Source organism: Euleptes europaea, chromosome 3 (genome assembly GCF_029931775.1).
Source record: "Euleptes europaea isolate rEulEur1 chromosome 3, rEulEur1.hap1, whole genome shotgun sequence".
Lineage (NCBI taxonomy): Eukaryota > Metazoa > Chordata > Lepidosauria > Squamata > Sphaerodactylidae > Euleptes > Euleptes europaea.
This window is the reverse complement of record NC_079314.1, coordinates 61843190-61867247: the sequence shown is the minus strand read 5'-3', so window position 1 is coordinate 61867247 and position 24058 is coordinate 61843190. Positions and strand designations below refer to the sequence as shown.

The 24058-nt window shown below is 39.9% G+C and overlaps 1 protein-coding gene across 1 annotated transcript in view; it reads left to right on the top strand.

The window, feature by feature from the left end:
• The window catches only part of FOXP2 (forkhead box P2), a 219596-nt gene that overhangs the window by 94602 nt on the left and 100936 nt on the right, over positions 1–24058 (top strand). The gene's annotated exons all lie outside the window — the stretch shown is intronic.

Sequence of the window (24058 nt, the reverse complement as noted above, 5' to 3'; positions counted from 1 at the left end):
ATTTTGTTAATCCAATGTGGTGAGGGCTTTAAAAAACACTTTTTAAAAAATCACAGTGAAGATGGGCACTGCTAACAAGAACTAGCATTGATGTGTTTGACGTGACCCAAATATTTGGTATATTTGTCCTGAAAAAATTAAGGTTCTTAATATAGCTGAAAATTAGAATAATGTGTCCTTCCCCACACAGGGGAATATAATCTATACTTTTGTTTTGGTTATAAGAATGCAAAAAAATTTTTTTTTCCTGATGTGATATCACAGTTTCCAAACAGATGTAAATGATTTTTGGATTTTATTTTGTTAATAGAAATGTCACATCTCATATCTAGAGGCTCCCACAAGCTGCTTCTGTGTGGCAATCCTTGGTATAGGGGACAGGACAGAAGGAGTTGCAATGTCTTTTAACCAAGATCTATGCCACAAGTACTACACCCTTCACAATTTTTGGATCTAGGCCTATCATTTGTGCAGATATTCTTTCGTTCACTGGGTGCTAGTGCTTCAGCACTATTTATATATTTGGCTGAGCATCCTCCTCCTTCCTGGATTAGTCACATGGACTATTCCACCCAGTCAATAAAACAGATAGTGTCCCAGTGTTGGTTACATAGCCAGATTTGACTGCACAATAATTCTTCTTAGGGTGAGGGAATGGCATCAAGGTGCTATTAAACTCTGACTGCGCACAGAGACAGTTTACAGCTGTGCTCACATATGCCCCTCACTCCTCTCATTTCAAATCCCAGTTTAGAATCCTGTGTCAAGTAAACAAACTGATGTTCACCAAGGAGCTTGCCGTTGGACAACATGGCAAATGGGAGTTTGATCAAGCTAGGAAGTGTTCAAAGACTGCACACTAAAGGAGTACGGAGGTGAGAGGAGCAAGGGGCATATCTGAGGACAGCAACAAACTTTATGTATGCCCAGGTGGTGTTTCATTGCAGCTCATCATGGCAGCTGAATGCCTCCAATGTAAATTAGCAAGTGGTCATTTTTGTAAGGAATGCTGAAAAATTGCTACAAAAAAGAGAGGGTTTTTTTGTACTGCTGAAAACTTAGCATTTTTAGCTCAGGATGGAGTGAGTAGGGGCTTTGGAGCAGGGACTCAAGCTGGTGCTGAGTACCATAGTCTCCCATTGCTCTTGTGAAGCCATGAACATTCAGAAGCTCTGTTGTCGGTTATTGTGAGTTATTCATAGATAACTATGACTGCAGTCCTAAAGACACTTTCCTGGGAGTAAGCCCCATTTACTAACATGGGACTTACTTATGAGTAGACCCCCTTCAGGATCACTCTCAGTATTTTTTGTGGAGTTGTACACTTTGTCAACTGGAGATGTTAGACATGACTTTTCTGGAAGAAACAAATGAGCAGAGCTTCTGTTTTTGCTAAGCTTGCATGTGCATGACTCAGTAAAACATAACTTTTTGAACTGACCCTTAATGACAACCTCTTATTTATCCCTTGACCAAATAAAGGGAAAACTGAAGGTTGAATAACATGTTCATGGTTGGGTTTACCATAATTTTCTTTTTAATGTAATGTAGTGCTGTGGGGTTGCCAATTTGAGTAGCACAGGTATAAGGAAAGGAATATTTAACTCTTTCCTCCTGCACCATTCTCCTGATGAAAATGGTCTTCTCCCAACTCTCAGGTTACCTCATGAGAGGGGCAAATACTGCTTTTTGTAGTTTAGCCCAAATTAATACGAATTTATTTCAGAAGTAATTATTCAAGGGTTCCAGTAGGTGAGAGAAAACAAAACAAGTCAGGAAGAGGTGGGTATATATTCTCAAGGTAAAGCTAATTTGATTGTAACATTTCTTCAGCAAGTGAGATGTGCACACTTAGATCACAGTTTCTGCAAGGAGAGAAGTAATACCAAGGAATGCATTGTCTGTTAATTCATTGTCTTAGGGAAGTAGTCTCCATTAGGGTTATTTTAAATATTCATTTATATTCCAGTAAGATATAGCCAGTTAACTGAGTTCTAATTCTGGGGAAGTGCAATTGGCAATTGTGTTTTCAGGCCCCAGTCTATTCTTATCCACCACTGGAAATAACTACCACACTGGGTAGTATACTACTTTAGGCTGGAGCCTTCTTCCAACCTAAGTCACCCTTCTACTGGCGGAAGAGCACTTAAATTGACGGAAGGCTTCAAACTTTGCTCGATGAAGTAGTAGGATGCAGGGCAATATGTATGTATAGGAGTGAAGTTGGGATGTCTGTTGTTCAATTTAAGCAGGATTCCTATGTTTTTGAGCTGTCATGTATTCTATAGCTTCTTTTTGTACATGTTCTTTTAACAGAGTAAAATCGTTTTTTCTTGATTTCATTTATATATATATATGTTATGAATTTTGCTATGAGAATAAAATACTTTTAAAGCCACGTAGTTATATAGAGATTTTGATAACAAGGCCTTGGAGCTTTTGTATTTCTGTCACTAACTGTTAAAACAAAGGCTTGCATTGTTCATTGTACGGTGGAAATTTATATCTAACATGCTGTAACGTGTATATGTGTATATAACAGGTCATAAAATAGTGGTGTTCTATTATTTTAATATGCCAGATTTAATGTGAACTGGTGCCAAAGTTTCACTGAACAATTCTTGATGCAATTGCAGGTACAATGAACATTTAAAAGCTAAGAACACCAAGATTAGTGTAATTCTAAAAAATGTTGTGTAGAAGTCCCACAGAATTCAATGGTCATAAATAACCCAATCTAGGATTTTATAAATGAACTAGGAGGATCAATATAGCCCACCAAAAAGATAAAGGTTTCACATTAGTGTGTTTCTAATTTCCTGTATTTGGCACAATTGAAAAATTTGGCAATTGGAGACTGGTTGGAACGGTATTATGAATCTAATAAAAAAACTAATAAAACTTTATACCTGGCTCATACATATGCACGCAGATGGGGAACATTAGGTAATACCCGCTGTCATATCTCCTGTGTGAGATTCAAAAGAGGACCTAATGTATATAGATGTGATGTTTATTTTTCTGCTAGTTCTATTCTATGCATATTTTATTTTATTGTGCAATAATGTAATGTATAATGGGCTTTTATTGACAAATCCACCAGTGGCACATCTGGAAGTAGTGTAGCAATGTAAGAGCCGGCTTAGGGGCTCTATTAAAAAAAAAAAATCAAGCACCACCATGAAATATGTCTAGAAGAATTTGGATGTTCTTCCAAGGCAGTAGTTCTCATTTTAAAAAATCACTGTGTTAACATTTATTTCATATGTATCATACTTATTTCATGAGTAGCTACCCCTTAGATTGAAGGTTTAATTTAAAAACAAATCTTTTTGTTAGTCTGTTTTTAAAATGTACCCCATGGCAGAGATGGTGGCAAAGAAACCATACCTTTCTGTCGCCATTGGATCTGCACATTGGAGCCATTGCAGATGGTCTGAGGCCTGTTGGGATCTGGCCTGCAGGAGGAAGTAGATTGCTTGATGGCCCACTGTGGCTATTTTGTTTAATGCTCTGCAGATAAATTCACTTCCATACTGACTTTGACTCTGCATTAGCAGTGACAGTGTAAGATGGTACCAGGGTGCTGATTTGTCCAGCTATTTGAATATATTTCAGTTTATTCAAGACCTTGGGATATGTTTCAGTTTATTCAGTTTACCTGCTTATATGACCCTTGGCCTTCCTGGCTACTTAAATCTGCCAGGGGGTGCCTGCTGACTACTTAGTTAATGCCTTCTTGAGAGGGGTGGTGATCACTCCGGCCTTGAAACAGGATGTGGTGTCCACCCCTAGACCCAGGAGATTTCAATAACTATGCCAATCTCAAATGTTCCATTCTTGAGCAAGAATGGAACATTTGACTGAATGGGTGATTGGATAACTTCAGGTATTCCTAAATGAAGTGGACTGTATGGATCCTTTCCATTCTGGTTTCAGGCCTTGTTAAGGGACTGAAGAACCATTGATCACCCTAGTGCCTGTGCCACGAAATGGACAAAGAGAGTGCAACTGTTGCTTCTCCTGGATTTCTCAGTAGTTTTTATACCATTGATTATGGTACCCTTCTGGACCAACTTTCTGGGCTGGGACTGAGAGAGGCTGTTTTGTGGTGGTTCTGGTCTTGCCTGGGGGGTAGTTTACAGAAGGTGGGGGGGCTGCTGCTCAGCACCTTGACTTTTGACCTGTGAGGTCCCACAAGACTCCCTCTTGTCTCCCATGCTTTTCAACATCTACATGAAACCAATATGTGGATGACACTTAGCTCTGTCGTACAATTCCAGCTGATCCCATGGAGGCTGTACAAACCCTCAACTGTTACCTGGAGGCAGTTTTGGAGTGGATGTGGGCTAATAAACTGAAGCTTAATCCTGACAAAATAGAAGTGCTATTGGTGAGCCGAAAGTCCAACCCAGACTGAAGATGTCACCCATTCTGGATGAGATTGCACACCCCTTGAAGGAATAGATCCATAGTTTGGAGGTGCTCTTGGACCCAGGTGTACTGCTGGATAAGCAGGTAGCAGCTGTGACCAGGAGTGCCATTACCATCTTTGACTTCTTAGCCAGCTGCTGCCTTTCCTGGACAGAAAATATATGACCACTGTTGTGCATGCCCTGGTTACATATAGATTAAGTAACTGCAGTGTGCTCTATGTGGGCCACCCTTCAAGAATGTTCAAAAACTTCAACTGGTGCAGAATCCTGTAGCCAGGATATTGACTGGAGTGGGTTGTAGGGACCATATCATTCCGGTTTTGGGTTATCTACAGTGCTTCCAAAATTGTTTATGGGCACAATTTTAAAGACCTATATGGCATGGGACCAACACACCTGAAGGAAAACTTGACCTCTATGGTCATCATCTAAGGTCCTGCTTCAGGTGCCCCTGCTTTCTGAGATTAGGCAAGTGGCAACCTAGGAGAAGGCCTTCTCAGTTGTGGCACCAAAGCTCTGGAACTGTCTCCCCAGTGAGGCTCATCTGTCCCTGTCTGTTGTCATGTTATGCCAGCAGGCAAAAACTTTTTTTGTTCATCTGGTATTCCCTCGGTGACCTCTCCTTCCTACATTGTTTTGATTGTTGTTTTAATATGTGTATATTTTATTTTATTGTACAGTGAGGGGAAAAAGTAAGAAATGACCAGTCCATAATTTTAATGGTAGGTTTATTGTAGCTGTGAGAGACAGAATAAGAACAGGAAAAACCCCAGAAACCCAGAAGACAAAAGTCAGAGATTGATGTGCATTATAATGAGTGAAATAAGTATTTGATCCCTTTGCAAAAGATGACTTAGTACTTGGTGGCAAAACCCTTGTTGGCCATTACAGAGGTCAGACGTTTCTTGTAGGTGGCCACCAGGTTTGCACACAACTCAGGAGGTATTTTGTCCCACTCCTCTTTGCAGTTCCTCTCCAAGTCAGTAAGATTTCGAGGCTGATGTGCAGCTACTCAAACCTTCAGCTCCCTCCACAGATTTTCGATGGGATTAAGATCTGGAGACTGGCTAGGCCACTCCAGGACCTTAATGTGCTTCTTCTTGATCCACTCCTTTGTTTCCTTGGCCATGTGTTTTGGGTCATTGTCATGCTGGAATACCCATCCTCGACCCATTTTCAATGCCCTGGCTGAGGGAAGGAGGTGCTCACCCAAGATTTGATGATACATGGTCCCGTCCATCGTCCCTTCGATGCGGTGAAGGTGTCCTGTCCCCTTAGCAGAAAAACACCCCCAAAGCATAATATGTCCCCCTCCATGTTTGACGGTGGGGATGGTGTTCTTGGGGTCGTAGGCAGGATTCCTCCTCCTCCAAACACGGCAAGTTGAGTTGATGCCAAAGAGCTTAATTTTGGTCTCATCTAACCACAACACTTTCACCCAGTTCTCCTCTGGCTCATTCAGATGTGCATTGGCAAACTGCAGACGGGCCTGTACATGTGCTGTCTTGAGCAAGGGGACCTTGCGGGCTCTGCAAGATCTCAGTCCTTCACGGCATAGTGTGTTACCAACTGTTTTCATGGTGACTATGGTCCCACTGCCCTGAGATCATTGACAAGTTCCCCCCATGTAGTTCTGGGCTGCTTCATCACCGTTCTCATGATCACTGCAACTATACGAGATGAGATCTTGCATGGAACCCCAGACCGAGGGAGGTTGACAGTTAGGGTTAGGATTAGAGTTGTCACCTTCTCACAAAGCTGCTTGGCAATAGTCTTGTAGCCCAGTCCAGCCTTGTGCAGGTCTACAACCTTGTCCCTGACATCCTTGGACAGCTCTTTGGTCTTGGTCATGGTGGCTAGTTTGGAATCTGATGGATTGATTGCTTCTGTTGACAGCAGAACCCTAACCCTAATCTGGCTGGTTGATAGGGGATGAAATACTTATTTCACTCATTATAATGCACATCAATCTCTGACTTTTGTCTTCTGGGTTTCTGGGGTTTTTCCTGTTGTTATTCTGTCTCTCACAGCTCCAATAAACCTACCATTAAAATTATGGACTGGTCATTTCTTTGTCAGAGGGCAAACGGGCAAATTTAGCAGGGGATCAAATACTTTTCCCCCTCACTGTATGTGTAGTTTTACATGGTTTTAATTGTTTGAATAATGTTTTGTTTTAATGGTTTTTAAGGGTTTTTCATTATGTATGTTTTTAATCTGTTTTTAATCTGTTAGCTGCCTTTTTAAATATGCTTTAAATTAGGATATATAGCATTGTTGTCTTGGTTGTATACTAACTGTGAGATATGAAAAGCTAGGTTTGGTTTGAATTTTCAGAGCTTAACTGAGGAACGTCCCTTTACCCTCTATGTACCCATTTGAATCTCTGAAAGTTTACTTCTCAGTACGTTCAGCTTTCCCCCTTTTGTGCCTCTTTCCCATACCATCCTACCTTTATCTTTTCCCCATCTTCAGCTTTCTGCCCTAGCCTACTGCTGGCACCCTCTATCTAAGAAAACTATGGCCCAGTTGCATAGTGCCAGTTTTCAGGGGAGGCCCAGTTGCACAGTGGGGAACCTGCAAAAACCTGTGAAGGTCAACCTTTTTCTCCATCTCAACTTCCCCACACTATTTCCTCTTTTCCTCCACCTGACAACCTCCAATACTCAACCTTCTCTGCTTCCTTCTTTCCTTCCCATCAATCCACTAACATTTTATCTGCCCCTTCATCTTCATCTATGTTTATTATTTATTTACTTCATTGGTAGCCCACCATTCTTTAAGATGGGGACTCAAAGCATCTTACTTTATTCTCCTGTCCTCCATTTCATCCTCAGAATAATCCTGTGAGCAGGGGCAGACTGAGAATGAAAATTCTGTTGGCCCTGCCTCGTTTCAGGCTGGCTAGTCACTTCTTCTCCCACCATGCATTTGGCTTGGGTGGGTTAGGTTCATCCCTTCTGTCAGGGAGCTAGCTGGCCCAGATATGGGTGAGAATCTGTTAGCCCATCAGGAGGCATTCAGGTGCTCTTAATGGTCAGTCGGCTCTCCCTGTGAAGTAAACCAGGATGAGAAGGTTTAATTGGCCCAATATCACCCTGTGAGTGTCCAGGTCAAGAATTGGATTCGAACTCCTAGTCTGAAATTCTAACCACTCCATCACTGAACTACTAACCACCACAATTCTATACCCACCACACTGATTTTTGTGGGGTGGGTGCTGTTGAACATTAGCAAGCAGCCACACCAAGGCAAGTCATGCACATTGTATGGTATCAAGTTGCCCAGTGGTTCGTGCTGGGCCTGTCCTCAACGAGTCCTCCCTCAACACTGAGGGCATCTATTGCTTAAAGCTACAGGCACTCCTTTTATCATTTTGGGGGTTTTAAATCCCCCAATGTATTTCTTCTTTGGTTTCAGAATTTTCTGTAAACCTGGACGTTGTTGTAGAAAGAACTTTCATAGAAGAGAAGAGAAGAGAAGAGAAGAGAAGAGAAGAGAAGAGAACATAGAGTTGGAAGGAATCTCTGACGTCATTTAGTCCAACCCCCTGCACAACACAGGAAATTCACAACTACCCCCTCCACACACCCAGTGACCCCTGCTCTATGCCCAGAAGAAGGCAAAAAACCTCCAGGATCCCTGACCAATGTGGCCTGGAGGAAAATTCCTTCCTGACCACAAAGCGTCAATCAACAATTCCCTGAGCGTGTAAGAAAGGGCCGTGAGTGCTGAGCACTGACTCATCCCTTTCTGCCCTCCCTCTCATGATCTGCCTAAGTTCACATAATCAGCACTGCTGCCAGATGGCTATCTAGCCTCTGCTTAAAAACCTCCAAAAAAGGAGAGCCCACCATTTCCCGAGGAAGCCTGTTCCACTGAGGAACTACTCTGTCAGAAAGTTCTTCCTGTGCTTATATGAAAACTCTTGGGATTTAATTTCAGCATGTTGGTTCTGTTCCGACCTTTTTTGACAACAGAAAACAATTCCATACCATCCTCCATATGTGTGCGTATGTGTGTGTGTGTGTGTGTGTGTGTAAAGTGCCTTCAAGTCGCAGCCGACTTATGGCGTCCCCTTTTTGGGGTTTTCATGGCAAGAGACTAACAGAGGTGGTTTGCCAGTGCCTTCCTCTGCACAGCAACCCTGGTCTTCCTTGGTGGTCTCCCATCCAAATTCTAACCCGGGCTGACCCTTCTTAGCTTCTGAGATCTGACAAGATCAGGCTAGCCTGGGCCATCCAGGTCAGGGCTCCTCCATATGATAGCCCTTCAAATACTTGAAGATGACTATCATTTCTCAGTTGCCTTTCCTCCAGGCTAAACATACCCAGATCCTTCACCCTTTCCTCATAGGACTTGGTCTACAGATCCCTCACCATCTTTGTTGCCCTTCTTTGGACATGTTCCAGCTTGTCAACATCTTTTTAAAACTATGGCGCCCAACACTGAATACTGTACTCCAAGTGAGGTCTATCCAGAGCAGAATAAAGTAATACTATCACTTTGTGTGATCTGGACACTATACTTCTGTTGATACAGCCCAAAATCACATTTCCTTTTTAGCTATTGCATCATACTGCTGATTCATGTTCAGAGTTTGGTCTACTAAGACTCCTAGGTCCTTTTCACACATAGTACTGCCAAGATAAGTCTCCTCCATCCTATAATTATGCCTAAATGCAGAACTTTACATTTATCTCTGTTGAAATTCATTTTATTAGTTTTAGCTCAGTTTTCCAACCTGTCAGGATCATCCTATATTCTGAATCTGTCTTCTACTGTATTTGCTACCCTTCCCAATTTAGTATTATCTGCAAATTTGATGAGCATCCCCTCTCTTCCTTCATCCAAATCATTTCTAAAGATGTTGAACAACACAGGTATTGAAGAGGTACATGTCCCTCTCCATACATCTCCCACATAACTCCAGTATGTCCAGCCTGTGTGGGCAGCACTAGAATTGTTTCCTCATCCACATATACACTCTTTCATAGCCTATAATACTCATCACACAAAATGAATGGATGTGCAAGAACTATTCTAAGAAATGCTACCATACCAAAAGTACTTTTTGGTCTCTCAAAATCCCTGAGATGATTCACCTGAATAGAGATTTTCCATTTATGAGAGATGTATTTTGTCATCTTTATGGTGCCAGTGCCAATGAAACTCTATGGATGAATAATTTTTCACCTCGAAAAGTACCTTCTCAATATCCCTATTGCTTTACGTATGCATCCTTGTGGGCCATTTCTACAACAAAACCCCCTATATAGGGTACTAGACAATAAGAAATACATACTTTAAATGTTCAGGTCCTGTTAAATTCCATCTACCATGTCTTTTATCCTTTAAACAGTGAGGTAGTGAATTTTTTCTGTGGCAGCTATTTTTTTAATGTAGAGTTTTTGCATTATTTTAACATGTCCCTCTCCATACATCTCCCACATAACTCCAGTATGTCCAGCCTGTGTGTTCCTGGCCTAGATATTTACTTTCGATCTTAGACTTAGATTTTTACTCATTACGCTGACTTTCAACAGTGGACATTAATGTAGTAATTGTTAACTGGATTACTACTAACTCTTCAGAGCAAATATATTTGTTGCCTGTGTTGTTACTTATGAATTCTGCATTCACAGTCATATGTCAGGAAATCATGACTCCTGAAAGCAAAGAGTTAAGCTCAGTGTGTACCAAGCGTGTTGTATAAATATCAAGCTGTATGGAATATGGATAGCTAAGATAGGCTTTGTTTGTTTAGCAAGAACATTTAATTGAAGTAATCATTTTATAAAAGTTGGTGTTAGGGAAGTTAAATGTACCTATACGTTTAATTACTTGATGTTTATTTTATTAGCGACTAGGGACAGAAAATGTGGAAATTATATGTATATTTAGAACTGGTTTGAAATTCACAACCAGTGTTAAGTATACATAACACAAAAATAGTATTTAGATAGTGTGGTGGTACTTACTGCTTTAGTTTTTACCATGTTTTCATCGTATTTACCAGAAAATCAGGAAAAAATGATACAAGAAAGACAGGCTGCTTCTAAGACATTGTTTTGTACTTAGCTACTGACTCCTGAGTACAAAATCAAAGTGTATCTGGCATATTGGCTGCATTCATCATCACAAACAAGCCATGGTTTGATCACAAGATCAGAGTTTTCAGGCTGATATTCTTGTTTCCCCTCCAATCACACACTAAGGCTGTAATCCTGAAGCTGGGGGCCGAAGCTCCTTAGGAGCTGTCATGACGTTGCATGGACAGAACTGCCCATTTAACCTGGGATAATGCCGGGGAGCCATGGAGCTGTTCCAGCCCCCGCTGCCAAAGCAGCCATTGCAGCCAGGAATTCCTGGAAGGGAAAGCCCATGCTGCCTTTAGGCAGCTTCCTAACCCATTTTGCCCTGGGACCGCCCCCTTACACTGTGGTGTATCTTTTGCATATATCCACCCGAAAGCAATTATGCAACATTTTCTTTAGCAGGGTAACATCCAAAAAGTCAAATTCATCATCTGGATTTCTTTGTTTGTCATATCTGTTCCAGAAACTTTGCTTTGGCTCTTTAAAAAACACACACAATTATGCTGGTGTACATGTATGTTAAATTTTAGTAAAACTATAAAGAATAGTTCGGAGGACTTTGATTCATAGGGTCGCCATGAGCCGCAAGCGACTTGACGGCACTTAATACACACACACACATAAAGAATTGAGAGAGAGAGTGAATTGGAACAGAGAAAAATACAATGCAAGCAAATGGGTGATATCTAGGGTTGCCAGCTCTGGATTGGGAAATACCTGGAGATTTTTGAGGGTGGAGCTCTGGGGATGGCAGGGTTTGGGGAGGGGAGGGACCTCAGATAGGTATAATGCTATAGAGCCCACTCTCTAAATGAGCCATTTTCTCCAGGTGAATTGATGTTGGCTATCTGGAGATCAATTGTCATAGCAGGAGAATTCCAGGTGCCACCTGGAGATTGGCAACCCTATGTGTAGCTGGAAATTTGGTTTTGTCTTTACTTCTAGAAGTCTGCCCATCAAGTTCTTGTTTTCAATTTCATGTAAGAGGAGTTTATTTTTAAGGCATGGATGCCACTTTCCTATCATTATGGACATGCAAGGTTAGTACACAACAAAGGACTGTAGCTATTGTTGTGTTGAACAATGTTTGACATGATATTAAAATAAAAATAGAAGCTAAAAACTTGTAGTTAAAATTCACAGATTGAAACCTTACAGGTCAAAAACTTGGCATTATTAATTTAATATGCTGCCTAGAAGTATGGAAAGATGTTAGCCACCTTGCCTGCTTGCTTGAGGGACAATCACAGTAGAACCTCATGGGAAAGGATGTTATAAGCTTCCTTCTCCCAACCACTTCTGTGCTGAATATTGACTACTCCTAATGCTGCTTTTCCCAAGACCAAGAAGCTGGTGTTAGTTAAACACACCTGTTTACATGTGACATGGTATAACTCCCAGGTTTCTGCCATTCAGAAATGTGTAGATACCTTTTAATTCATTGCATGATATTAATAATTTGAAAACTATTGTGTGTTAATTAATCAGCCAATGTGTTGTGCTCTATCTCTCTCAAGGGAGATGGAGACTCCATGTCCCTTACCGATGAGTATCACTTGATGGATTGGAGGCACAGGGTGGCAAAGTCAGCACTTTGTAAATATATTACTACCGATTAGCGAGCCGTGTCTTTCACAGGCACTAGCCAATGATATCAATAGACTATGTCAGGTGCTACTAAACTTTTCAGGTAAAGGATTTGAGGGGCTCTTTCCTCAGACATCACTCATCAGTGACAGCCATTATGTACCACTTAGGGTTGCCAACTGTGGCTTGAAAAATTCCTGGTGATTTACAGGTAGTGCCTGGGGAGGGCGGAGTTGGAAAAGGAAGCTCAGCTCAGCAGGGAAGTGCCAGAATCCATCCTCCAAAGCTGCCATTTCAGGATATCCAGTTGTAATTCTGGAAGAACTCCAGCGCTCACTTGAAGGCTGGGAACCCGAGACCTCTGCAGCAGCTCACTTGTTGCTCTGGGTATGGTTAACTACAGAAAGTAGCATTTTTTAATATACTGTTGCTACCCAAAAAGTAACTGCACATTTAGCTTACTCTCTCTTTCCATATAACATCCTGAAAGAATGTACCAATATTGTAATGTCGAAGTGTGCTGTTTCCTGACTCCCACTCTCCATTGCTGGCTACTGATAGTGGAGAGAAACAGCATCATGTCAACTAGACACTAGGGTCAGGGAAAGCTAAATTTACAGCTACCATTTTGGGTGGGAAGTACACATTAAGCTTAACATCTGATCTAACCCTTAGTCACAAGAAACAAATGATAGTAAATTTAGACTTTTTCTGAATCTTAATTATTACAATGGAATCCATGCTGAAGTACAGTGAATTTAATCTTAACAGAGTTTTTTACTTGCTTATTTTTTAGTAATGAATGCTTTGGTTTTATTATTTTACTTGTTTAGCCTGTATTTGTTAATATTGTCATAATGCAGCTTATGGTATTGCAGTATTAGAGCCAGGGGAATGCTTTGCTAGTAAAAAAAAAACACCTGTAATAACAAGAAAAATACTAAAAACCAACTTCAGGGCTGTGTATCAGTATCCTGGATGAGGTGTTTCTGCAATTTGTCATCTGAAAAATGGAGGGTAAAAATTGGTTGAGTTGATGATGTAAAATGTATTACTTGGTAAATCTTCAAAGACATCAGAGCACGAGCTAAAGTGGAATCATATATAATACAAAGGTGGAAATGCAACTTAACACTCTCTAAAAACACTGACACTTCTGATAGTGGTACATTATCTTAAAGTTGCAACCTTGACATCTCCTGACACTGGTGTTACTGCACATTCTCAGGTGCTAAGCCAAGGGGCATACTTTAGCTCTCCAGTTTCTACTATGAGGAAGCCTAGTTCCTTTATAAAATATGAACTGAAAATGGAAAGTCATTATTAAGGTTTATATAGTCCATAATTACAGAGTAAATTTTCTAAAAATAACAAAAAAAGCCTTCCTCGTGGGTACTGCATAATTATGAAATTAATTGCCACAAAGTGTGCTGTGATGGCTTTAAAATAAGTTTAGACAAAGATTAAGGGGACTATCAATAGTTATTATCCCTGACAGTCAAAACTGGAGCCTCTCAAGTTAGAGGCAAAATACCTCTTATGAGCAGATGCAGATGAGACAAAAAGGATGGTCTCTCTCTCTCACACACCCCTGTGTATGTTGGTCGCTGAACTAGTTACTGGCTTTCAGAGATGGACATTTTAGAGTTAACTTGGTATTAATCGTATTGGAATTTCACCATTTATTGCATAGTTTTTTAAAACAAATTATTGTGACTTTGTATGCTTTTTAAGAACATTTATAGATCATTAACATAAGTGCTATTAAATCACACTTAATCTCCTTAGCTAATGATATTCCAGAGCATACTCAGAGAAAAGAATTTTTCACTAACTGTCAAGGCTCCTTCTATCATAATGACATATAGTAACACTCTAGAAAGTAAATTATTTTTAAACATCTCCATCTTAAAATCCAGTGGTTACATGAAAACTTGGACTACAGTTACCTCTCATCATTATGAGTTTGCTTCTGATGTATTTTACTTTGACTTTATAATTAAAGGTATCTGAGCTGAGCCTCATTTCAATCACAGCTGGTTTAGGGCCAAGCTAGACATGGCATGGGAAATCTGTGATTAGGATCTCCTGCTTATTTTTAATGAATTAGCAGCCCCATACCACAGACAGGCATTTATTTCTCTCTCACACACACACCCGTGAAGCTTACTGCCTCATTGAGGGTAGAGGGATGATTTATTTGGGGAAGACGTTTGGGGAAGGATTAAACACCATTCGCCTCATTACCACTTTTCCAAGAAGCAGGAGATCCTATCATGGATTAGTCTAGTTAGGACCTTAACTAGAGCACAAAGAATCCTGTGTTTTGTGTCTATAATTTATGTGTAGGTAAACCCAGTAGATTTCAGAGACACGAGAGTGTGGTGCTAAATTTGGTGCTAACTATCTTAGCATAGGGAGGTCAGATTTCCTGCTATAGAGGGAGACCTCCCGGCATCCTACTTCATTGCCTCGCTGGCTCTGCCTATTGTGGCAGTCATTTTTTCGTTGCGCCCACCACCCTATGTCAAAATTCCAAGGGTGCCCTCAGACTCAAAAAGGTTGGGGACCCCTGGTCTACTACATCAGTTAGAATGGTACCAAGTTATGACTAGATGGGTGATCCTGCAAATGTAGTGTATTGATTTGTTTAACATGCTGAATACACACACACACACACACACACACACACACAATTTAAAAATCCTTTTCTACCAACAGTTGCTCCAAAGGTAAAAAATAATGATTGTAACAGGAAACAGATGGCAGCTTTCAAGAGGTTATCCTATGTTTTATTAATTTTTGTTCATGTGAAAAGCATGCACACTGTTTTCTTTGTACTGTTTTTATATATGTTGGCTTTTTATTATCTTAATGTACTTCATAGGAGGTACATGTGTCTAATAACCTAAATTACAAACAAAATAACAGACAACCAAATGACCACTGTTAGAGGAAAGTAAACAAAGCAAAAAGGCTTGGATGTCCATTATCCGTATTCTTATAAATGCTTAAAATGATCCAATAAAACAAAATCCAGCTTCCATAGCTTCATGTGCCACTTTAAAAACTAACCCTCAGGGAAAATGCTGGAGTGCATAAATTATGGGATGGTTCATCCAGTTACCTATTCAGATTATTGTGGTATGATTTGTCCTGCAGCTGCTTCAAATTAACAGGTGTAGAAGGCAGATTATGCAAATACCTATATTAATATAATTGTCAAATTGGTGTGTTTATCACTGTGCTTTTAAAGAGTATACCATACTCTTATTTTAAATGTAAATTAGTTTTATTCTTGAGAGCCACTATTGGATAATGAGCTTATAAATGGTGTGGGGGGGGGATCTTTAAACATCATGAAACTATTCAGATTCTGACATCTAGTTTGTCAATGATTTGTTTAGGAAATGCTTTGTAAAAATATTATTTTTTCCCCTCGACATTCAAGACGCATAACTATAGGGATATCTGTAACATGTACCTTATGGACACTTGAGTTTCCTTTTCACTTGAGCTTGATTTCTTCAAGTCTCTGATCATTGTGGCAAACCTGTCATGCGCTATAAGTGTCATTTGCTGTCAATCTTACAAGCAGACTTTTTGGAAATAATTTATTTTGCTGCTCAGTAGGACGTTTTTAGAAAACACCAGTTTGGTTCCTGGGAATCCACTCTCTTAACAGCACTTTCTGCTAATGCAAGAAGCCTTCCAATGACACAAGGGTTTTTTGTTTTGGGGTTTTTCCTGCCATTAACAGATCCTCTGATTCATGGAAGGTGCTTTGCTCCAGCGGAAACACCGTTAGTGGAACAAAGCTGCCAAATCCAACCCACTGTAGTTTGCTGTAAAATAAGTTCTTTCTCATATTATTTCTTACTTGATTCTTGTATGTGGAGGGGGGGAACAATGATTTTATTGTATTATGTATTAAACATATTTATAATGGGCTGCTTTGTTCACGTCTCTTGTTTAAAGGTGTACATATAGATATAGTTATGCCAAGTGTCGGCTTATAAGCCAGGCTAATTAAGAACAGAATCTGTGCTCTGCCATAATCAAAACTAAATACTTCAGACAACACTTCCATAGTACAAACCATGTAAGCACCAGCATCCCAAATTCCGGCAAAATGCCACCACCTGCTGCATTGCTGTAGTGCAAGGATTTAAACAAGTTTCAGCGTGGCTGAACTTGCAGCTGACCCCTTGAAGTGGTGAAGCCACCAGCACACTTTACATGATGTTGTATTAGCATAACAGAGCTGCAGACACAGCCATAATCATGGGATGCCCTCAACTAGTAGTAGAATGGTCTGGAAATGTTTTCTCTGGCTAGGTTGCAGGTAAGTCTCTTTGTATCTTTACCAAGAGCCAAATCTTCACATCTTACCTTTACTTCCAGGAAGGGAGTAAGTTCATATAATGAATTATGGGATCAATAGCTATTAGTGTATTAGTATTTTTGTGTGAACATTCCTTAATGTTTAGGACCAGTGAAGATCTTAATTGAATGGAGGAGCAGAGGACAATTCCTCTCTTTGCGCTCTCTACACTCCTCCCATAGTTCCTTCTTCCAGCCAGGTCCATGGACTCCCAGGAAGACCCATTGGTCTGCCTGAGATTCCTGACAGATCCTGCAGCTGACTGGCAGTATTTTCAACAACTCTATTACATGTTCATAGACATGTGCATGAGATCCAGAAGGATGTTAGGGTGGGTATGAGCAACCAGGTACAACTTTCTCTGTTCTCTCCCTTGACTTGAAATATTTATCTCCTCCCTTCTACATCAGTACTATCTAGTTTGTGCATAAGCAGTATCCATAATAGTCGTTAGAGTTCCATGGTTCCAGCATACATGTGGCACCTATGGTTCATTTAGGGAACTCTATAAGTGTGTTAGAATATAAAACCATTGATACATTGCATGCATGAGCAGGGAGAATGAAAAACAATTAGGCTTTGAATCTCACAAACAACCAGCCAAACTTAAAGTAATGGCTTTTCTACAGAAATCTTATGCTAAGGATAAACAGGCATAACATAGAATTATCAATAAAGTTCTTCCAACAAACTTTTGTAAATTCCCAGATTTTGTGAGCATTCTAACACCCCCATATCTGTTGCATCAAATAGCACAATAATCAAAACAGACATTGTGAGTGCCACCTATTTACGTGCTGGAGCATTCAAAGATGAGTAAGCATTTCAAAATCCATTGACAAATTCATCTTACCCTGGATTTATCGTGGGGGAAAATGGCTGTGGAATCATTCATAAGATTCATGCATCTGTACTGATGTCAATAAATGTTCTTCCTACAACAAAACCATCCTCAGTAGAGCAGTTTTCTCTGAAGCTAAATAATACATTCAGTCATTTCAAAATACTTTCTTATAAATAGACTATAGTTGATCCATAATTGGGTAGCTGACATCTGTTGTATATATACTATGTAAATATCCATCAGATAAAGCTATTTGTGTATTGTTTGCAGTGATTCAGATTTCAACTAGTTTTTTCAATTTTGTTTTCATTGATTTTTTTAAACAAGAATTTGCCTAAGATTAGTGTTTCTCTGCCACCTTGTACTATCAGTAAAATATTCTAGGTGTGGCTTGGCTGTCAGTATGTATATTTGTATTTGGTAACGATCAGTAATTTTCACAGCCATGCGGTGTGGCTTCATGCCAGGTTTGCTTGAGGCCCATGGGTGAAATCTTTGCTATACTGAAATCAGTGCTGAAACAACCACTGTCTTCAATGCAGTAGTAAGGTTTTGCCTCTGTGATTATTCTTTCTGTGTAGCATATCCTTGTGGATGGCTTTGATCATGTTTATTTTTCTGATGCTCGCTAGTGTCAGATATTGTGTTGACATGTGCATCACTGTAGAGTGCAAGGAGCATGCATAATGGCGCCATTTTATTCTGGAGAAAGTATAAGATTTGGATGTGTTTTTAAAAACATGTTTGCAACTTTTAATGAGTGCTGGCAATAAAATTTAAGCCTAAAACAAAATTTGTAGTGGATTTGGAGGTGGTTCTTCAAGCAAAATATTGAAGGGAAGCCATAAGAATTTCGATAAGATTAGCAATAGTTCTCAAGTGGTTTCAAAGATACACATGGGCAGCCCAATCCTGAGGAGGGGGTAGTTTGGCAACAGCCAGGGACAGCGCAGCCATGCAGCCTCCTGAGAGGTTTTCCCAGCCGTGTAAATAACATTTTAATATACACTTTTGAAAAATCCCTGTGAAACTCTCCCGTTGAGTCTCACGAGGCTATACCACCAATTTTGCAGGTATAACTCTATGCCTGCAAAATGGTGCGTTCCTAGGGCAAAAGGGCTTTGGAAGCTGCCTAAAGGTAGCTCCACCCCCGGGAATGCCCCCCCCCGGACCCTGGCGCGAGCACTCGCACCAGGAAAACAGTGCTAGCGCACGAGGCTCACACGGCTGCATTGCTCCCCAGAGCCGGCATAAGTTGCCTTGCACCAGCATCCATGCCACTTTGCACAGTAAGTGGCACGGTCGCCGGCGGTGGGGTCATGTTGGCAGCTAAGTGGCTGCAGCCCCCTTTTCAGGATTGCATGGTTATTGTAACTGGGCAAATGGGAACCCTATTAAAATGTCACTGGATTCTTGTTTAATTTTGCTATAACCAAATATGGAATTGTAGCTAGTAAGTGTGGAAGAGCCAGGTGAGAGAAGACTGCAGATAAAATTTGATCACGAAGAATCCATTAAAAATAAGAATTGGTTGCTAATTTAAAGGTGTATAATCTTCCACCGTGTGTCCGCAGCTCCTCCTTACCTATAACTTAATTGTTTCTACACTTGCCTTTTCAGATGGTATCATGTTATCATCTAGAAAATAAGACAGTTTGTGATTTATTGATTTGTATTCTGTTTGCATAGGAAGTGCTTCCATCTTTCCATGTTCAAGCCAATTAAAGATTTGTGTCTCACTCTTTCCTTATGGGCAAACAGTATTTACCATACACTATTTTTTAAATCCTTGTAGAAAGGAGTAGATGCAGGTACTCTCTTGCTTACCTCTAGAGAATTACCACTGCCTAGGCACTGTAACCTCTTAAAGACAGTACTTTTTGAACTTTTCCCCCTCCGTTAAATGTGGCCTACTTTCCAGGCTTTCAGTAAATGTCCTAGCATTATTGTTGCAAAAAGCAGGATAGTTCAGTTACAATTTTTTTAATTTAAAAAAAAAATCTTTTTTCCTTCTCCATTTAGCCAGAGGATGGCTCCCTGCCTTGACTCAGCCTATCTAGCCATGTGGATTCATGGCACAGTAGCCTCAAGGTTAGATAATCACAATGTGTTCTACATAGGATTGTCCTTGAAGGCAATATGGAAACTTCAGCTGGTGTGGAATGCTGTACTTTTATTACTATTGGGAGCAGGTGTAATACCTATTCTGCAGTCATTGTTACCAAATAGCATCCACGTTCAGTTCAAGATACTGCTTATTACTCATGAAGTCCTTCATAGGCTGGGACCCATGCATCTACAAGACCACCTCTCTCTCAGTATTCTCTACTGTGACAGATTTGCTTATCTGAACAAGACCTTTTGAAGAAGCCATCCTGCAAAGAAGTGGTGACATCAGTGGCTGACAGTACCCAAGCGTTCTTTGCTGTGGCCCAAACTTTCTGGAATAAACAAAGTCAGGTAGGCTGCTGCACTACAATATCATTCCACAGAATATGCAAAGCCCAACTTTCTAAGAGGACAGTTTTATTAAGGGGATATTGTCAGTTTTAATATTTATTTTAATATGATAGGTTTTTTTTCTTTTATTTGTTGGCATTTGATTTTTGTACACTGCCTTGCATATCTGTGAGAAAGGTGGACTATAAATGAAGTCAGTAAATAAATAATAAAGTCCTTCCAAATGAGAAAAGAGGATTGATGTTGAAAGATCCTTGGGCAAAAGAGAGGTATATCACAAGTCCTCTTCTGAGTATGCTTGTATTACAGTGAAAAAGAAGAAAAAGAGAGAAATTCTTTCAAAATTAGCTGTTTATATGCCAATATTATGAAACAAGTCAGAAATTAATTTTGAATGGCTGTTTTGTTTGTTTGTTTCTGTGTTGTAATTACAGATGTAAAGTTTTTGGAAATTTTGAGGCGATGGAAAAGCATGTTTGGTAATACATTGAAATTTGTTCAAAAAATGAAATCTATGCAGTGCTGATTTTACTGTTTTAACAACAAAAAATGCAATGCTAATAAGGTGACAGCATCTCTTGAAAGGTGCAGGCCTCAGACCCCCACTACAAGGCAACCCCCTGATGAGTCTAGGAGCCTCTCTGGACACCAATCAAGAGAATGAGATCCATTGTTTTATCATTGCCAGTACCAGTGGTTTACAGATTTTCCATTAGGATTCTGTCTAATTTCAAATGCTGTCAGCAAGCCACTCCTAGAATTACTACACACAGTATCATATTATGCACTTTCTAGAGACTGTAATGTTGGCCAGAGGGTTTCTGAATTGCACAAATGCCTGTCCAATTCTATTTATGTGGTCCAAAAGGAGAAACTTGAATTCTGTCCAGATCTATGTTTTAAATCCAAGATAAACTCTTGAGCTTTGTGAAAAACAGAATTGATTTTTCTTCATTCTTCTAAATCTGAACTGTTCTTAAGTAAGCCGGTGCTAAAACAGCATCCTTGAGAATAGATTAATCCCTCTTAACAAAACATGGGAGAAAACAGAGTAAAAGAGCTTCTGCTTAGGGCTGAGTAATTAGGGCTGTGAATTGGAAACATCTAATGTGTCGGAGAAGCAGTCTACTTCTAATGGGAGCTTTCTGGCTCCTGGGCCTACAGTCCAGGGCCTTTTATGCATGGATGTTTCCCTCAGCGTCACCCCTCTGATGACTTTGGGTCTTTGGGCGAAAATGCATGGCCGCTTTATCCTTTTTTAATCCCTGTTTTAGCCAGCCTCGAATGCGCATTAGGTGAAATGCATGCGTTCGATCCAGGCAGAATCCTGGCTGAAACAGGGATTAAAGGAGGATAAAGCGACCATGTGTTTTCGCCCTTTGTTTTGATTATGCATGCTGTTTCCAACCGCTCTCCCTCTACATTATCCCCACATTTTGCTCACATTTTCAGAGACCTCAAATTTATCTCAAATGTGAAAATGCATGCAAAACGTGGGGAAACGCAGGGGGAAAGCAAGGTGACCTCTGACGGTCAGAAATGGCATGCATAATCAAAGGAAAGACCCCGAGTCATTGGAGGGGCGAAGAAAATAGCTATGCATAAAAGGCCTAGGACTTATTGAGCAGAAATTTGTAGATCACCCATTTAGTCTTTCATTAGCACCTTTGCTCAACACTATAGAACTGTGATAATTTCACTGGCCTAAACAACTTTTGGACATAGCATGATCTAGGCTCCCTTTGACTTTTCTCCAAGAGAACTTTCTCTAACTGGTTGTATAGTAAACCTGTCCCTCCTAGGTGAGGAGTACGCCTTTGGTATGACTCATTGTAGAGACAGCTGAGAGAACAATCAAGTGGCTTATACTATCTGACCATTTAACTGTATTTTGAGTTTTTTCTGATGGCATTCCAGTTTTGAGTACAGAGTAGCTTAAGATTTTCTTCAGGAATGATGTTGCAGATCTTTTCCAGAAGTCCTGTTCCATTTTATATTTATATATCTGTGTCTGTCTGTAGTTGTTAAATATTACTTAACCATGTAACTAGTGATAGCCACTGTCACTTAGGGAAGGGATGCTGTCAGAAGTTGAGAACTACCACTTAAACAAGTCTGGTTGAATAAAGTTATTGTAGTATTTTACTATTGAATGCTTTGGAAGATTTCATTTGATGGGTGGAAGAAATAGCAGTCCTAGGGAATGTCCCAACACATCTTTGATACAGCCTACTTCCTACTGCTCATAGTAGAACAAATCTCATGGAATGTCACTTGAGAAAACACTAAGATTTACAATTAACTGACAGAGATATGCAGCAGAAATATTTCCAATGCTTTATTTTTCAATCTTTCCATTTCTAAAGATTACTAACTAATAAAATCAGTAACAATGAATGGCTTCCATTGCCAGTATAATGCATAATAATCCAAATACAAAATCCAGTTATGACTTCACCTGATTGACTGTGCAAACTAAATCAAAACCAAAGATAAAATTCATATTTATATTTATCTTCCCACATGATGGGAGAGAGGTTATCCTAATCTCCAATCTGTTATGGAACTAACAAGTAATACAAATTATAAAGTATGCCAGTCGCCTCTATGGAATAGAGTTAAAATCTATTGAAACAGATGAGTGGACAACAACATCCCTGCCATATCATCAATTGGCAGTTAAGACCACTGGAAAAAGTCCCACTGGGCCAATGGCTTCTCCCAGGGCTTCTCTTCCCAAATGGGAAGAGCCCTCAGTCAGGGTGAGTGTTAACTGCCACTGCCTCCAAAGGCCAACAGCCCTCGTCCCTCACCAGGTGGGGAAGGAGGCACCCTACCTAGTTGCTGGCTGGGCACTCTCTTCCTCCCTTCTTTGGGAGGATGGCCAGGGGTGGGACCCTTTTCCAGGGTCATTTTTACATCCCAGTCTGTTCCTGCATAATTTGCAGCATTCTTTGGGTATGCTAACATTAACATGTGTTATGTCCCCCCCACATTTAAACATGCTATATCGTCTTTCATTTTTTACAAGTATTATTCCAATAAAAATAATGTCTACATGAAGCTTTGAATTTGTTTGAATACAACAATTAAACCACACTTGATTTGGGTTTTTGTTGTTGTTGCTATTAGGACATAAAATTATCATGTGAGGTATACTTTTTAATGTTTTGTTTACTAAATATATGCCCAAATAAAAATGCTTAATCAGATCATGCCCCCTTTAGAGGACAGGAAGATTTCCCCGAAATATTTTTGGAAAATGTTACAATTCAGCTTTTTTTGAAAATCTCAAATCACTCACAGGTAATAATCGAGATGGATGTTCAGAAACTAGCAGTAGAATTTTATAAGTGATGAAACTTCAAGAAGATGCACAAGATAAAATCTCACGTTACCACATGCTGCCTTACAAAGGAACTCAGTACTGCTGGCTTTTCACACTGCTCTCTTTGTGATACATATATTTGTAGCTTTTCTTCATGCGAATGCAAAGAGCAGGAAAAGCAATACCATCCAGAGCTTATTCCACTGTCACATCATACATTACCTTAGGAAAAATAGCTCTGTGTCTCGAAAGACTAGTGTTTGCATTCTCTGAGCTCAAATATGGAGAGTTTAAAGCAAAAGACGGAAAATTGTTGATGCTATCACTAACTGATATGATGTGCCACTCTGCCCTACAATTCAGTGGCCAAATTGCCCAGTTTATTACATTATTGCCTAAGCAATTTCTCTGAGGTTATAGTAGAAAAGCTAGTTATGCCACGAACAGAAAAGGCGACTATTGGATGACAAACTTCTATTCAATTTCTATTTTTCTGTTTCTGTTTCCTTTGGGAAATGCCCTGCAATTCACATATTTTTTCTCATTTATATATATTCTTATTTTCATATACATATTTTGTAGGGCTGCTCCTCACCAAAAAAAACCAAGCACATACACATATAGGCAATACATTGTGAGTGCTGATTTTTATGAGTGGATCTCTGCAGCCTGAATTAGAATACTTTACAAGCCACTATTCCAGTGAAGGTCAGTGAAAGCTGTGGTGTTCATCCATTTGCATTTATGAAATTTTACAGCTTTAATCTGCACTTAAAGCCTAGCTGACAAGCTGTTCTTTCCTAATGTCTATCCCATTTGTACCAAGGAACTTAGACTTTGAAGTCTTTCCTGGATACCTTGCTAAATCCTCTTAAAATGGTGTGGATTGTTTTGATTTTAAGCAAAGTTACAGCTGTGTAG